Source organism: Mauremys reevesii, linkage group 2 (assembly GCF_016161935.1).
Source record: "Mauremys reevesii isolate NIE-2019 linkage group 2, ASM1616193v1, whole genome shotgun sequence".
Classification (NCBI taxonomy): Eukaryota; Metazoa; Chordata; order Testudines; family Geoemydidae; genus Mauremys; species Mauremys reevesii.
The window spans coordinates 230,695,439-230,713,493 of NC_052624.1; the positions used below are offsets into that span (position 1 = coordinate 230,695,439).

Here is an 18,055-nt window from a genome sequence, read left to right on the forward strand (position 1 = left end):
TTCAAGGAAGATCAGAAAAGACAGATCGGAAAGAAGAAAAAAACCCCACAAATACCTAGGAATTTTTAATTGTATTTTAAAATCCATGTTAAAAAAGCTGCCTCCCAACCCCCATTTCTTCTCCACACATCTAATTCTGTCCTTTCTATTGTTTGGAAGAGTTTAAAATAAGAGATGTTAACACATACTCCACTGTTACATTAAAATGCCAACAACCCATTTTCAAAGCAGTGGAGTTTTAATGTTACTTTAATATCACCTCATTACTTGTAAAAGTATTTGAGTAACCATTTCATCTTTTAAAAAAGTAAACCTTACTTTGTAGACAGGAACTTTCTGTTAAAGTCATACTTGACATTCACTGAATCAAAAATGCTTTGCAATGGGAGGCTGCCATCTGTTTATTATATTAAATATACAGATCTCTGTATTTTTACTAGAAGATTTTTCCTTTAACAAGGCAGCCAGAAGGGCTTACATACACAACAAACCCTTTTATTGCAAAAATGTGTACGACACACAGTGTAGAACCAGCATGATATTTGGGGTAGATTAGAAATTCTCTTCTTTGGGTGCTGGTCTGAAATGAACTGGTATTTGATAGGCAAAGCAATCACATTTGGTTCATCTCAGAAGGACGAGTGTAAAATGGTAATTAGAGAAGTCAAGAGATTTTCATGTTAACTCTGATGCCTTTACTTTGGCAACAGAAATTTCTAATCTGAGTTGTTTAAAAGAAAGTCTACAGCTAGAGATTATTTTTAACATACGCACATAGAGGCAAAACAAAGCATTCTGTTGAGATCAACTCCATGAGAGACTCGTCCAAGTCTCTGCAATTAAAAGAAATTCAGACAGAAGGCAGTAGACTTTGTAGCAATTTTAATCCTCTCTATGTAATCTTGTACAGGTGCTGCTTCCTCTGCTATGGAAAATTCAAACAGACCAACCGATCCACACCTGGGCTTGAACTGAACATCTGGTCCTACTCTTGCTTACTCAATCACATTCTCCAAATCTTCCCTAAACAAATGGCATTTTAACACGGCCCTGACACCAGAGATTTGTAAACCCTATTCTCCATGCCAGATCCAGTTTGATATTAAACACAGCTTTTCTTCTTGAACAAAATTCTTTACAGATATCATATCCTGGTAGTATATTTCAATTAGCAAACCTTTGGGTAATTTATGGAGGCCGTTTCCACCAGCAGCAATATGTCTCACAATAGCATAAGCAGTTATTTCAAAGACATTTTTTTTGGAAGACGTACTCTACTGTATAAAAGGCTTTTTATTACTGATTAGATTGCCTGTGAATTACTTGTTGCTATAATTCATGTATGATTTCAGCACAAAGAAGCCATAGTCTGAAGTTTTAAATAGTTGCTTAAAAAAAGATTGTGAATATAATGACAGTATCAACAAAATATTTCTTGGGCTAAATGGGGACTGGGAGTCTATTGAATAGAAGATATAGATTTGGAGCCACATTTTCTGTTGTTGTAAATGGGTGAACCCCCCCTTAAGCCAATGGGATGGAGGAGGAAGGAGTGATACTCTGCAGTGAGCTACAGAAGATATTGTCCCTGTTTGAATCACAAAAATGAGAGGCAGGGAATACTGCAGCTTAGTAGGCAATTCGTTGCCATAGTCAATAATCTAAAAGTAATTCATAGAAGTGTCTAAGTCAGCAAGGTGAGAATGTGCAACAGTGGGAATGTGCAGCTTCCTCCTCACAGCTTGTAAATAGATATGTGCATTTTTAAAAATAGAACAGCAATGACTGTTCTCCAGATACAGTTATCTCATGCCCAGTGGAAGAGTACAGAGTCTGAATTGCTTTCAACTTAGATCCTGGGAGGAGAGAAGAGGGGGCAAATACGTCAGAAGTGCAGGCAAATACATATAATGGGACTACTTTAAAAGATCTGATAAAAGAATAAAGTTCCTGTGCACCAAAATGAAAACAACACAGGAAGTCCATTGATACAGAAACAAACTTGCTAAATGAATAAGCCTGGTGCACTCCAAAGGTAATAAACAAAGCAGAAAACTGGCTTCTAAAAGTATTAGGGGCAAAGTTCTGTTAATGATCATGAAACTACTTTGGATCCCAGTTCCACAGGCTCAAGGAGGGTCTATGACATCAAACAAAACATGTAGCCTCCAATGTTTCGCTGTACTGGGTCTGCAGTTGTGCTGCTCCACCAGTCAGAGCAGACCTGATAAGATGGTGTCCCACCACTGGAAGATTCCTCTGGGTAGGGGGCTCCTCCACTGGTGCAGAGCCAATGTAGTGGTTCATATAGCCTCTGTGAAAGACATGGCTTGGGCCTTCCCTGCACACTGGGGATCCCCAGCTGTCATAACTGTCCTTTAGAGCAGGGGCGGCTCTAGCAATTTCGCCGCCCCAAGCACGGCGGCACGCCGCAGGGGGCGCTCTGGGGGTCGCCGGTCCCGCGGCTCCGGTGGACCTTCTGCAGACATGCCTGCGGAGGGTCCGCTGGTCCCGAGGCTCCGGTGGAGCACCCGCAGGCACGCCTGCGGGAGGTACTCCAAAGCCGCGGGACCAGCGAACCCTCCACAGGCACGCCTGTGGGAGGTCCACTGGAGCCACTTGCCGCCCTCCCGGCGACCGGCGGAGCACCCCCCGCGGCGTGCCACCCCAAGCACGCGCTTGGCGTGCTGGGGCCTGGAGCCGGCCCTGCTTTAGAGTTGTGGGCAGCTGGTGTAAATTAGAGCAGATTTCTGGCTGTTATAGTTTATGCAGAGGGACAAGCCAGGTGGGAAAAGCCTGGATCAGGACAGCAAAAATGTGGATTGAAACCAACTTTGCCCTAAATTGTGCTGTGTACAGGACTGGCTCCAGGCACCATCCCAGCAAGCAGGTGCTTGGGGCGGCCATGGGGAAGGGGTGGCACGTTGGGCTCTGCGGCAGCGGGTCCCTCACTCCCTCTCGGAGCGAAGAACCTGCCGCTGAAGACTGAAGCGGCGGTGGTAGAGCTCCCGCAGATCGCGATTGCAGCTTTTTTTTTTTTAATTTTATTTTTTGGCTGCTTGGGGCTGCAAAAACCCTGGAGCCGACCTTGGTGGTGTAATCCTCAGCTTGAGTCCGTGACTAGGGTTCATTACTATGCCATGTTCTGCAATCATTGTTCTGTCCAATAACTAGAGTAACAAACAAAAAACACCGAGGAAGAGCATGGAATCAGAGCTGAGGTTTAGCCTAGGAAAAATGTTGCAAGGAATTATGTCAATAACATTACCTCTGCTCCCTTTGGCAGTTGTTCAGCTTCTAAATCCAAAATATAATAATGAAAAACAAAATCCAAAATCAAGAGAGCACCAAACATTCAAAGAAATTATTACATGTTTGAATGGAGTCCACATCAGGTTCTTTACCCACAACCACAGCCGAGTGGGAATTTTCTGGAGTAAAATTAGACAGCTGCTATGTTTAGTTCTTCTATGTGCAACAGCTGCTGCTGGTTCTTTAGACCCTTGCTATCTCACTGAAGGTCTCAGAGTTTTGACAGTTTGCTTAGCTGCAGGGGAGGAAGGGAGAACATGTCCTTTGGGCCATTCTGTAGAATCATTAGGAAAATGTTGAGCTTTGTAGTGAACAAGACAAGAGGTTTCAGTATGCAACAATTTTCTCATGGTCAAATTCCATCATGATATTTGCACAGGTAGTTTCTGTTGCTTTAAATGGAAGATCCACATCTTTCACCTAAGTGGGACTACTATGCACATATCCAAGGTGCTCCTGTAACAAGGGGAGGTTTCTATCTCTCTCTTTCTCTCTCAGATGAAGGCCTTTGAGCTGGCAACAGTGTATAAATCTTAGAAGTTCCCTTCTCTCTGTGAAAGAACATTAGCAAGTTAGGCCTGGTCTACACTAGGCGTAGTTTTATTTTTGGTTTAAACCGATTTAGCATAATTTAGGCTTACACTAGGATTTTAAGGATTCTTATTTTTAATGGCTCTTTAAAACCATTTTTTACTCCTCCTAAAACGAGAGTAACGCTAATAGTATCGGTTTACTCCGTCGTATTAGGGGTAGTGTGTATCGATGGACGGCTGATCTGGCAGTCCAGTGGGCGCCTCCAGGACGCACTCTGGCTGCTGCCTGCAATCTGAACAACCAGTGATGCAACGGTAAAAAAAGCCGAGCCGAACTTTTAAACATTTCCTGTTTGAATTGGCAGGAGCTGGGATCCCGACAGGTGTGATTGCAATCCGAAATCAAAATAAAAAAATCCATGCAGTCCATGCGGAAATGATATCGCTAGGGGCAAGGCGCAAAAATCTATGATAAATCCCGTTACAGAAGATATCAACCAGAAGATGAAAGATGAAACAGAAGAAAAACATAGCAGCAGCCGAAGCACAGCAGCCAGAGCGCTGAGCAGTAACGAAAAAGCAAGAATCAAATGGATCAAATGGCATGGAGGACTGAGGACTTCATCCAGTCTGATCAGTTCCAGCCTCCCCTGCAAAATGCTGGGCTTTCAGCAAATGCTGGTCAGCTTCACCACCCATCAGTCAGTCAGGACCACAGGGGGCAATCCCCTCACCCACCCCCCCCCACCCCCCCAAAAAACCAACCCACCCCAATTTTTCTTTCATCTTCTGACCTCTTTTACCTGCAGATACTGAATGCTGCAGCAACAATCAGCATTCCATCCTCCACATCCTCCTCCCGCCATGGCATGCTGATGGTACAAAATCCCTGAAATCCATCCTCATCAATCCATCCTCATCTCATGAAATCAATCCTCATCATCATCATCATCATCATCATGGCATCTGCCATGAATGTGGTTTTTTGGATGGGATGGATGGATGCATAGCATCCTCATCCTCATCTCATCAGCTCAGCCCCTTCACAGGTAACCAACCCTCATCAGCCCCCACCCCAGTTGCCCTTGCTGCCTGGACTAGCAGTGGCTTGCTTCCTGATGCTCCTGGACTATCTGTGCCACTCAGTCTGCAGCTGGAGGCTGCCTCTCTCTCCAGTTCACTTGTCTTATTCCTGCAGTCTTTATTAATATTCTTTATCATTTTCACACACTTAGTGGGGACAATGTGGGGGGAAAGAAAAGGCTGGGGGGGGAAAGAACGGGGAACACAGGAATCAACACATACAGACTGGAAGAGCATACAGCTCATAATTCTCTACAGCTAGACACTGGTCAGCTCTCTTCATCTGGTCTTCTCTTCTGGTGGGTTCTTACGGTAGTACTCATGATTCTATATTATACTATTTTCTATTAGACTTAAGGAGGGATTGACTCATGAGTCATTTTTTTTTTTTTTTTCTCCCCTGGCTGAGCGGCCAGGGGCACACCAGCCACAGCTAACAGTACAATGGCATGCAATCAATATGGCTAATGGTAAATAAATGCTTTACGCTGGCTGCGATCGGCCAGGGGGCAGGCTGCAGCAGCAAAAGGAACTGTAGCCATGATCATCCATGGTTCCCCAAGTTTCAATTGTGTGGAGGTTTGGATATGGGCTACCACATCTGCTGTCATGCAAAAGCAAAGCAAAAGCAGCTGCATGCAGCTCTGTGCGCTCGCTGTGTATGCATCATCTAGTACACACACAGACATACACAGAGCGTACAAAAAACAAATGCAAACAAGCTCCATGATTGCCATGCCATGGCATCCCAGGGGAAAAAAAAAAAAATTGTGTAAAATGCTTTCCTGCTCGAAGGAGTGACTGACGACAGATTTTACCCCAGAACCACCCACCCCAATGATTTTTGCCCCATCAGGCCCTGGGATCTCAACCGGAGAAGTTCCAAGGGAGGGGGGAGGAACTATGGGGATAGCTAGAATATAGGGACCCAGCTACCCACAGTGCAACGCACAGAAATCGACGCTAGCCACGGCATGGACGCACACACCACATTGTGCTTAGTATGGCCGCGCTCCACCCGATTTTATAAATTCTGTTTTACAAAACCGGTTTATGCAAATTCGGAATAATCCCGTAGTGTAGACGTACCCTTAGAGTAAATGTTTACAAACAGATCCCATTCCAGGAGCTAAATCTCTGTTCCATCCACTTCAAGAAACAACAGCTAATTAAAATTCTTTCTGGTCTCCCTGCACCTTCTGGCCCTGTCCTCCAGTCCCTTCAAAACTCTGTTGCAAAAGTAATCTCTCTCTTTCCCATCTTGTTACCACCATCTTCACATCCCTTCACCACCAGGATATTTCACTGCCATGTGCCATCTTGTTGCCTTCTGCCTTCAAGCTGCTGAGATGCTTCAAGGTCATCTGAACAAAGCCTCCTTTGCTATATTTCCTTTGTCATTTTTTCTGACTATTGTTGCTCTTTGTAGCTGGGGATAGGGGAGAACAAGGGCAACATGGCACCTCTATGGAAGACCATCCATGGGTACTTAAGGCTTTGGGCTTTGAAGGTTGGGAGAAGTCAAACTATGGTAGGATGGGGTTGGCTGCAGTCCACAGCTTCACCCTGTCACCAGTCCTGAGGGAATTTACTGTGTCCGTCTATGTGATGTGTTTAACACTTTTCAGCTCTACTCCCTCATTAGTAATTCTTTGTCTGAAACATCTTGTAATGGGAGCGTTTGTGGGTGAGCTGGAGGCAGTGAAATTAATAGGGGATTTTTTAAAGGAGGGCCTTGACTTCTATATAACACTACAGACATATATGAATCTGCTGTTCACGGGGTCCTAAAACACTGAAAACTTCTCTGAGGAATGAGTGACCAGGCAAACCACACCTCCTCAAGGGAAGACTGTGAGGGAAATTCTGCAAAGTAAACCTGAGGAATTCCTAAGTCACTATGCAGTAAGAGCCTTGGAACAAGGACTATGTCTGTTTTCAATGTCTTGTACAGCACTGAGCACACTTGGAATAATAATGATTAAGCTGAAATCTAAAATAAAGTTTAAGGAAAGTTTAAAGAAATATGTATTAGTAGGAGCATTGCCAGTAGACTGTGGGAAGTGATTATTCCCTTCTATTCAGCACTGGTGAGGCCACACCTGGAGACTTGCATCCAGTTTTGCCCACCCCCCCACTACAGAAAGGATGTGGACAAATTGGAGAGTGTCCAGTGGAGGGCAATAAAAATGATTGGGGATGCTGGGGCAAGTGACTTACGAGGAGAGGCTGAGGGAACTGGGCTTGTTTAGTCTGCAGAAGAGAAGAGTGAGGGGGGATTTCATAGCAGCCTTCAACTACCTGAAGGGGAGTTCCAAAGAGGATTGAGCTTGGCTGTTCTCAGTGGTGGCAGATGACTGAACAAGGAGCAATGGTCTCAAACTGCATTGGGGGAGGTCTAGGATGGATATTAAGAAATACTATTTCACCAGTAAGGTGGTGAAGCATTGGAATGCGTTACCTAGGGAGGAGGTGGAATCTCCATCCTTAGAGGTTTTTTAAGGCTCGGCTTGACAAAGCGTTGGCTGGGATAATTTAGTTGGTGTTGGTCTTGCTTTGAGCAGGGGATTGGATTAGATGACCTCCTGAGGTCTCTTCCAACCCTAATCTTCTATGAATGCTAGAATAAGGATGCATTGTTTAGTAGTCTTCACTTATAATAGTAGTGGTATAGATGTAATCCATTCAGGTAAAGAGTATAAGGAACAATAAAATACATTCAAGCAGCAAAATATTTTACCTTGAGGAAAATGTATATACAAATCTAAACATATAGTAAATTCGTTATGAGCCAGGTGTTCAAATTTTAAACTGGTCAGACAAATTCACAGAAAACCCTAACTAATCTACAACAAAAGCACCCATCTCTAAACCAGCCTAGTTAGAACTATATTCTTACACTACTTCTGCAGGTCTGTCTTGTATGTTTGGCCTCTGTAAACACAAGAAAATTAAGTATAAATCTATCATTACCAGTGTTGTGAACTCAGTTTTTTTTAATCACAAGCTTCACAATATTTGGTGTTTTTCTTAAGGCCTCAGCTCCTGGATGCAGCTGATTAAGTAAGAATCCTAGCTTTCCCTAAAAAAGGTACTTTTCTAGCCCTCAAAGTTGAAGAGAAAAGCCTAAAACCATGAACTGAATGTGCCCTAAAGGCTCAGGCCAGGTCTACACTATAAACTTATGTTGGTATAACGACGTCGCTCGGGTGTGTGAAAAATCCACACTTCTGAGCAACAGTTTTAGTGACTTAAGCTCTGGTGTAAACAGCACTATGTTGACAGAGGGCTTCTCCTGTCAACATAGCTACCGCCTCTCTGATGGAAGAAGCTTTTCTGTCGGCGTAGTCGTATCTTTACTGAAGCGCTACAGTGGCGCAGCTGCAATGCTGCAGCATTTTAAGTGTAAACCTTCCCTCAGAAACCAGAAGGCCAAAAACAAACAAAACCCCAAGTTTGTTATTTTAAAAGAATCTCTGGATTTTAAAGTCAATCATACGATTTGGGCCCTAATGCATGAATTTTGAATGTTTGGGTTTGGAATATTGCATTACCCTTGCCAGGAGCATACCACGGAGTGCGTACCTGGTTCTGTTGACTTTCTTACAAATGAATGGCTTTCCAAATGTCTCATGAAAGTGCTTCCTTTTCAGGCACTGTTACAGAATTTCTTCTTAACTGCTACGGTATGTTTATGTTAATGACCAACTAACAAGCTTGGGTGGAATCATTATTTTAAAATGCTGCCCCAGAATTTGAACTCAGTATCAAGCTTTAAAATGATACCAAGCAAAGTACCCTTTACTCTGCTAGTACTGAATGGAGCAATGGCTGTGATAGGGGAAGTGACTGAGCTATGCTGCTGCCCTGTACCACAGGCCTGGTTTAATGTGGTTGATTTTACTCCCACAAATGCACTGTCCTCCCCCATGTCCGCCTACCCTTCTCACACATACACTTTGCCTGCATAAAGCCGATGGCAGAATGGGAAGGAAAGCTCCATAGAGCAAGTCTGAAGAATTACTTGGGTTTTATAGTGATAAAGGGAAATTTCACCCATTGCAAATGAAACAAAGGAAATTCAATCACAAAAGCACACAAGCCATAGAAAATATGGTATTAGATAGGACTGAAAATCTAGATGAATGCTCTCATATTTAACTTCTTTATCCCATTGCAGCTCCCCCCCTCCCCGATAACAGCAGTAGATTAAGGACAGATTATTGGCTGATATTTTCAGTTTTAGAATGAGTATTCTTGATTTGGAAATATTTATCACAAGACTGCCAACCCCAAAAGTGATAGGCAATAGGATTTCACTGCAAGTGTTCAAAAGTCATGATATGGACCTCCAAAAATCATGAGGCTGACTTAAAAATCATGAGTTTTTTAAAAAATGGTTTGGGTTGTTTTGCTTTGCCTTCTTGTTCCTGAGCCTTTACAGATACACTGGACCACATTTTTAAGGCATCCTTTACAACTGTGAGAGCTAGGAGCTTTGTGTTTCCTTTAAATGAAAGGTGAGATTCTCAAGTAATCACCTGAGTCGAGGAGGTGATTACTTTAAGAAAAACCATCAAATATGAGGAGACTCAAGATAAAATCATGAGAGCTGGTAATACTGTTACCATAAATCAAATCCATAACATTAGTTCGGTCATTTTTTTAGTGGGAGGAAGCTGAATGATATAATTATGAAACCACAATAATTAGTAATTGGCAGTATAACTACTTAATAGAGTATCATTACTGCTATTCATTTAGTTACAAACCTTGATTTATCCAAATACTGCATCTTCTTCATACAAGGGCATTTGCTTCCTACTACTTACATAAAATTACTTAGAGAATATCATCTCTCATTTGCTGACATGTATTAAAATGTATGTTAGAAACATATAATTTCTTATATGCTTTCTACAAAGCATATAATTTTGATTCTTGGATCTCACACAAATGGAAAATAAATATGAATATAAAAATCCCTTCAAACATTATTATTAGAGTTGACTTTGGGTATCTTAATATAGCAATAAAAATAATTGTTAAAGGAAACAAAGTGATGATATAATTTCCCCAGGTTTGAGTACTGCATTTCTGTAGTTAGTCATGTCTTTCTTCACCTCGTACATTCATGATTGCTTATCTTCTCTGTGGTGCAGTCAAAAGAACTATACTACTCTTCTTTGAACGTTTTAAAATGTGTGATGATATGCTCCAAACAGGCTTTTAAATGAAAAACATTCACTAATTGACCTATTACAAGCTTTTCCCTCCTCAAAGTCCAGAGACTGAAGGGCAGAGTGCATCTTAAAGAGCTGAATTTTTATGATGTGCTAAATCAGCAGTTGCCAAATGTGACTTACTCTTACTCCATACCTCCAGTACAGAAAGACCCATTGACTGAACTGTTGCTGATTTACATCATGACTCTATTGGACATTTATATCTTCTTACAACTAAATAGGAACAAGATCTTATTTTGCCTGCATCTCCTCAAATGTGCCTCACTTGGGCTTGTATGGGGCTCAGACAAACAATCTCCTTTTCACTTGCCCTGCTGACTCTTTATTAGTGTAGTTTGTGTGTGGCAGAGAGCTTATGAGCCTTCCCCCTGATTTATAAAGTAAACTTGATGTACCAGTAAAATAAGGTCAGTGAGCAGATTGATCTAGAAAATATGTATTAAAGTGGATACATGCCTCATGGCTTACTCTGTAGTTCTTGTCAGGATGGACAGAAGTGCTTTCATTCAAACAGATAAGCAACAGCCTTCAATCAATCAGCAGCCTCCAGTTGGATCAACACGTACAATATGTTTTACTGGGACCAGAGCTAAGCAAACCAAGTCAGTGCCAATGTGGGTGCAGCTAATCCATATACTATTTTCAAATGAAATTTTTTTAAAGGGGAAATTAATTTCTCCCATACAAAACCTCCTCCTGGGGAGCATTAAGCAGGTGCTGTGTGGGGCTGCAACCCAAATCCTCAGTGTTCAGCACTCCAGCACCCAGGCTGGAACAGCAACCATTTCCAACTTCATATTCCTTTTGTGGCTCATTATGTTCACTAATATAGAAGAAGTGACAGATTCACCAACCACACACTCAAGTCACTTCCAAACCTCCCCTATGCATTGGCATGTTTGGGGCAGGACTCAGTCTAAGCCGGTACATGGGACATGTTGCCTTCTATTTCTCCAGAATCTACGTCCAAGTATAGACATGCCTGGTTTTGCCAGTATAATTATACTGGTAAAGCTCTACTGCTGGCAAAACCTTCTAGTGTGAGTAATTATATTGGTGTGAGAATGCGTATAGCAGCATAGTAGTGTCTACTCAAGAGCTGGTACCAGCATAGCTATGTTAGTAAAAAAACAAAACAAAAACGGAAAAACCAAGCCAGAACCCTAACCAATCTCAGGAAGACTTGTAGGTGTAGACCTGGCCCAAGCTTTCATTAAAAAATGAAGGGCTTGTTTACCTGAGAAAGTTGCACTGGTTTAAACATTAATTTGGTTTAAACCAGACTTATTTCATGAAGCCAAATGAAAGTGTTCACACAGCCCTTTGCACTAATTTAACTAGATCTGTTTAAAACCACACCGGTGCAACTTTCTCATGCAGACCAGGCCTAAGTCTCTAGCTGTTGTGGGTGCTGAAATAGCCAAGAGACATCCATATAACTGGAAAACATAAGTGATCTTTGTGTTTCACATCTTGGAAATTTACTAAAACCTGGCTTACATGGAGTCCGTTTATGTCTCAGACAGAAGTTAGGGGTCTATTTCAGGAATGGGTGAGGTTCTGAGCCCTGTAATGCGCACTAGGTCAGACTAGATGATTACGATGGTCCCTTCTGACCTCAAAGTCTATGAGTCTATGTCAATTTTCACCAGAAGAAATCCCCCTCCCCTGGTTGGCTGAACTGGTTAAGAGCATATAAGAAAAATCTGGATCCAGATCAAAACTTTTCCAACGTTGAGGTTGTTCAGATACAGGCTTTAGATTTTGTGATCATTTCTAGTAACAATAGGGATATTCATCTCAATAGGTCCCTTTGCACAAAATATCTTCCCTTGTAACTTCCCCTAAAAGATGAAGTTTCTGAGGTTTAGCAGCATTATTTGCAATAGCTTCCACCCCCCAGGAAAATTAAAGAATATGACTGAGATAGGAAGGAATCTCCTGTCCTCGCCACAGACAGAATGCAGAGGGCAACAGAACTAAGGTGTTTTTTACAGAGAAATATATCGCACCAATAGCTTTTCTGAAATATAGCTGAGTGCTGTATTTTGTACATAAAACAAAGCTAAAGAGTGTTCTTCCCTTCTCATTTCTTTGTGTCATGGTCATTACTATATTATTTCTCAGGCTGTGGGACTGATTAATGTCAGTGATTGCTACAGAAGTGCCTCCTTCTCTTAAAATAATCCCAGGTCACCATGAAATACTTCACAGCATGTAACCAAGAATAAATGTTCTTACAGTGTGGTTGCTGATTTTTTTCATTCAAAAGGAAAACTCAGTGTGTGTTACCATTATATATGTATGCTCAAAGTCAACACTGAATTAAGCCAACAAGACCACTATGCTGTGCTCATATTTTAAGAAAGCCTAATGGTGAACAGCTTTTATTTTTAAACACACTCTGTCATCTTAGACGCTGGTGAATCCCCAAAGAAAACTAATTAAAGGCTTCTTCAAGGCCTTTCAATGCCCTCTACATGCTTCTGACAACACCACCTCAAACTTGCACCAACATAATGTATTCTATGCATCTGTAACAGATTTGTAAGAAATAGAGATAGCCACTCTGCATCTGTTTGTTCAGGGCTGAGCTCTCAAATAAATAAATAAAGGGCATTTAGCAAAGAACATATTTTGGGTGTCCAGCTTGAGACACCTTAAAAGGACTTGATTTTCAGAGAGTGGGTGCTCAGCATTTTCTGGAACGCTTGCCCATTTTAAAGCATTTTAAAGTGGGTAGTCCAAGCAACTTGATCAGACAGCCACAGATAGAAAAATCTCAGTTATCTCTGACTCTCCAGACAGCCTTGATGTATTCAAAGTTTTTTCAATCAGTTCAGCTTGCCCCTGGTTGTCAGAAAGAACAAAGGCTAGAATACTGGGAGAATGGAGAATGCTGTAGAAGTAATTGACTGAAGAGGACAGAAGCATCCATTCCAAAATAAAGATGGTAAAAGACTTAAAGGGCTTTACAATTTACACACTTTCCATTTTATTCTTGAGTCCTAAATCTAAACAAAGCTACTGGAATAACAAAAGAGTGAGGTAAGTTCCTGACTAGATTTTAGGTTCAAATTGTTTCCTTATATGGTTAAATCTTATTAAAGCACACATCTGTCTTTGGGTGATTGGGACATATAGTGTACATTGAATGCTGACAAAGTTAGGTTAGTTTATTTTCATAAAAATGATTCGATACTGTCTTGCTTATATGAAGCTGTCGATAAGTATCCTTCTTGCATCAAAATTTTATCCTTTCTTACTTTTCTCCTAAAAATGATTGGTCTAGTTTCCAAATTCTTTAACATAATATTATCAGATCAGAAAAAACACAATTTATATTGTCCACTATTTTGAATAGCAAGCCAGCCAGTATTAATCACCTGATATTAGTTAGTCCATCTGCTCTTGCACATATGAATTATACATAAAATCAAGTGAAACCTCAAAGACTAATAAAAAATTTAAAAATTTAGTAATCCTCCTAGGTAATTTTCTTAATTTTGTTTATCTGCAATGAGAACTTCTAAATGTAAAGAAACTGTGGGGGAAAAGCAGATTAAGTGCTCATATGAAAGTTGCCAAAATCATACCTGCCAAGTAGCAGAGTATCCATCAGCTACAGTGAATTTGAATGACTTCCCATTGTATCACATTATCCGTTTCTAAGCTACCTATAATTTTTAAGGTTGGCTTGTTAAGTGAAAAAACAACAACTTACTAAAGTTCACTAACTGCTTGGCACTGTCTTCAAGTTCCTCTCTCCTTCCCCCCACTTTTTAACAACTAAAATTAAATGAATGTAGGAGATGCTGGAATGAATCCCTCCAGTTTTAAAGACCAGGTACCTAAATCAATCCAATTAGTATTGTTTTCCTTCTCCTTAGATCTTCAGAGTTACATTTGCCTCAATATTTGTAATGTTTCCCATTTGTAGACTAGAAAATACTGCAGTAAACTCAAAGACCACAGCATAATAATCATTGACCTTTAATTGTGCCAACTGTGGCAGAAAAGATGTACCTTATACCACACATTGGAATATCCACACTGGACAACAGGAAGCACTGTTGCAAATTTCTGCTTGAAGCAGTTTTCTCAGTTGCATCTGACTTAAGCTCTCAAAGACCTTCCTCCAACACTCACTGAAGTCAATGGGAGACTTTCTCACATCAGTGGATACAGGTGAGGAAGGAAGCATTGGACCTGAACCAGAGTATGGGAAACTACAATCTGGACTGTAATTAATTATCATATTAGTATGATGATCTGGAGACATCTATGTACAACCTGTGAATTCGGGTATATATTATTAAGTTGTAACTATGAAAATTGCCGCTTTATGGAATGTCTCAATGTAAATGCGGACTACACCGTGGGCGGACAGGGCTTGTAGCATGTACCCACCAGACTAGGGACAATGGAGAATAGTTAACTCTGATTACACAATGGGTGCTGTAGGAAAAAAAACCTGGACACCACTAGAAGACTCTGATCCCAGCCCAAAGAATGCTCTGGCATAGTGAGGAAACAGACAGAGAAATGTTATTTTTGTAGCGATCTGTGTATTCCTCATGTGATTAGGTAAAGCGCAATGGTGAGTTAGAATCCTGAGCAGAGTCTCTGTGTGTGTCTTATGTGTTACACCTATCATGTGCCCTAGAACAGTGGTCAACCTTTCCAGACTACTGCACCCCTTTCAGGAGTCTGATTTGTCCTCCATACTAAGTTTCACCTCACTTAAAAACTACTTGCTTACAAAATCAGACACAAAAATACAGAAGTGTCACAGCACACTGTTATTGAAAAATTGCTGACTTTCTCATTTTGTCTGTATTAAATTTTAGTTTGTACTGACTTTGCTAGTGCTTTTTATGTAGCCTGTTGTAACACTAGGCAAATATCTAGATGAGTTGATGTACCTCCTGGAAGATCTCTGTGTATCCCTGGTTGAGAACCATTGATCTAGGAGGAATGACACATGCTTTCCCACTCTTTGGAGAGTGAAAACATAACCACTGCCATTCTTAACCCAACAACATTCTCACCCCACCTGCCTTGGGAGCGAGATTTCAGAGGTTGTTCCCAAATCTCACACTTCTGTATTGTCAGCATGCTGCAATATTCACTAGGCTTTTCCTTTTTATGTTTCTGCAAACAAAGTCTTGCTCCTGGAATTAGCTTTATATCTACGCTACAAAGTTAGGTTGGCATAAGCTGCCTTGTGTCAACCAAGTTGTGGATGTGTCTACACTGATGTTAGCACCTGTTACAGTGGCAGAGTAACATCACCTCCCGCAGCGTTATTGAGCTGTGGTCAATGTGCTGAGGTTTACACAACATGAGCGTAGACACTGAGTTACTTATGTTGAGCCTAACAGTCCTTCAGCAGCTGTCCCACAATTCCTGACACTAACCACTCTGTTGACAATTGTGAACTCCACTGCCCAGATCCAGGGGCCAAGAGGGTGAATATTGCAGACAGCCTGGAGAAAGAAAGATTGGACAAGAGAAAGGCCCAAGAGTCCTAGCAGGAACAGGAAAGGGAGATGCACCAGGACATAACGGGGCTTCTCTGGCAGCAAACACAGATGCTGAAGACTCTTGTGGACTTATGGGTTCAACAATCCTGGGCTCACCTCCCTTTTCAGTCCATGGAGATATCCATTACAACACCTCCCAACATCCCTCCTCAACATTCCACATGATATCAGAGACCACAACCCTATCCCTACAACTCCATACCAGGGGACATTAAGGACAACCATAGGTTCACACTCACTGACCTGTGAAAACCACAGTTGCTGCGTGTAGCTAAAATGGACATGAAAGTTCTTTCCTTTTAAGTTCTGTTCCATTAATTTATTAAGTTTTTAATTTATTTGCTTTAAATTGCTCAGAATTACTTTGCACTGGTTTTGTTACTCAAAATTCTATTATTTGGAAAATAATTCATCTTTATCAGTTCACAACATATGCTGAAGACTGCCTACAGGTTCTTATTGTATACAACCTACAGGATCAGTGACAAACACAATGTCACAAATGTGTAGCAAGCACCACAGAATTAATAGGTATACTGACAGTGTTATATTGATAGTTGTACATCAAACACCACACAATTCCTAACAGCAGGGCCAGGTAGAGCACAGTACACCACAATGCATTTCTGTGGTTCACTGTTAAAGTGCTCTTTCAAAGCCTCCCTGAGCCATATAGCTCCACGTTGAGCTCTTCTAATAGCCTTTGTGTCTGGCTGTTCAAACTCAGCAGACAGCCACTCCACCTCTGCCCTCCACTCTGGCAGCAACTGTTCCTCCTTTGCTTCACAAATATTATGTAGGACACAGCAGGCAGTTATAACCATTGGGATGTTTTTTCCACTGAGATCCATTCTTGTGAGTAAACAACATCAGGGTCCTTTCAATCTACCAAAAGCACATTCAACTGTCATTCTGCACCTGCTGAGACGGAAGTTGAATCTTCCATTGGTGCTGTCAAGGTGGCTGGTGGATGGCTTTATGAGACACAAGAACAAGGGGAAGGCTGGGTCCCCTAGGGTTATTATTGGCATTTCAACAACCAATGACAATCCACTGGTTGGGAAAGAAAGTCCCTCTTTGTAGCTTGTCTTCTTAAAGACACACATGTGAGGCACCTTCCCTGACTAGCCAACACTGATGTTGGTGTAGCACCTGCAGTGATCCACCAAAGCTTGAAAAACCATAGAAAAGTAGCCCTTTCTGTTGATGTACATGGTGGCAACATGGTCTGGTACCAAAGTAGGAACGTACCTGTCATCTATTGCTCCACCACAATTTGGGAACCCATTGCTGTGAATCCATCCACTATGTCCTGCAGATTGCAGAGAGTTACAGTCCTGCGTAGCAGAAGACAATGGCTCTTGCGCACTTGCATGACAATGGCCCCCACAGTGGATTTTTGAACTCTAAAATGATTTCCCACTGACCAGCAGCAGTCGGGGGTTGCAAGTTTCCACAGTGCAATCGCCACTCATTTCGCCAATGTCAGTGCAGCTCTCATTCTGGTGTCCCTGCACTGGAGGGCTGGGGCAAGTTCAGCACACAGATCCATGAATGTGGCCTCGTGTATCTGAAATTTCTGCAGCCACTGTTCATCATTCCAAACCTGCATTATGATGCAATCCCACCAGTCAGTGCTCATTTCTCTGGCCCTGAAGTGGTGCTCCACCATCTGCAGCTGTGTTGTGAATCTCTCCAACAGCCTTGAAATGGTTCTCACTATATGACGCAGCAATCTGTCCTCCAATAAACTGTCATGTTGCCCACTTATTCGATTCTTCTTGCAGCTCTGCAAATATTGGAAGACCATGCATCCTGTGCTTGCAATGCTTATGGCAATAGTGCAGAACTGTGCAGGCTCCATGCTTCTGTCAAAGATGGCAGACAAGGAGAAGGGTTGTGTGGGTTGGTGGGATAAAAAAGGCATGACAATTATGGGATATTGATGACATTATAGGATGGAGACAACTGCATGCTGGGAAATTAGCCCCTTTCTCCCATCACCCCTGTGCGACTCATTTCTGTCCCACCCTAGAGTCCCAAAACTTCCCAAAGACAATGCACTGGATGGTGGCAGGTTGCACATGGTAGACTGCATTGTGCACCAGCACAAGCAGTCGTGGTGAGTATGCACAGCCCTGTGGCTTTACGCTACTAATGCCACTAACTGTGGCATCTGCAAAAGTTTGTAGTATAGACATGGTCTTATTGAGAAAAAACAAATTTTTTAAAAAAATGGCTTACATTCCTCTTCCATGCACAGTGGCCAATTAACAGTGTGGCAGTGACCGAACTGTGAAAGTCAAAGCATTTTTCTTAAGTACAGTAATATTTT

The 18,055-nt window shown here is 41.9% G+C and overlaps 1 long non-coding RNA gene across 1 annotated transcript in view; it reads right to left on the minus strand.

The window, feature by feature from the left end:
- LOC120398310 overlaps positions 1-17,123 on the minus strand; it is a 57,191-nt gene extending 40,068 nt beyond the window's left edge. Inside the window, exon 1 of the long non-coding RNA XR_005594309.1 lies at positions 16,972-17,123. This is a non-coding gene — a long non-coding RNA (uncharacterized LOC120398310). The remainder of the gene's footprint in view (positions 1-16,971) is intronic.
- Between the last annotated feature and the right edge of the window lie 932 nt (positions 17,124-18,055).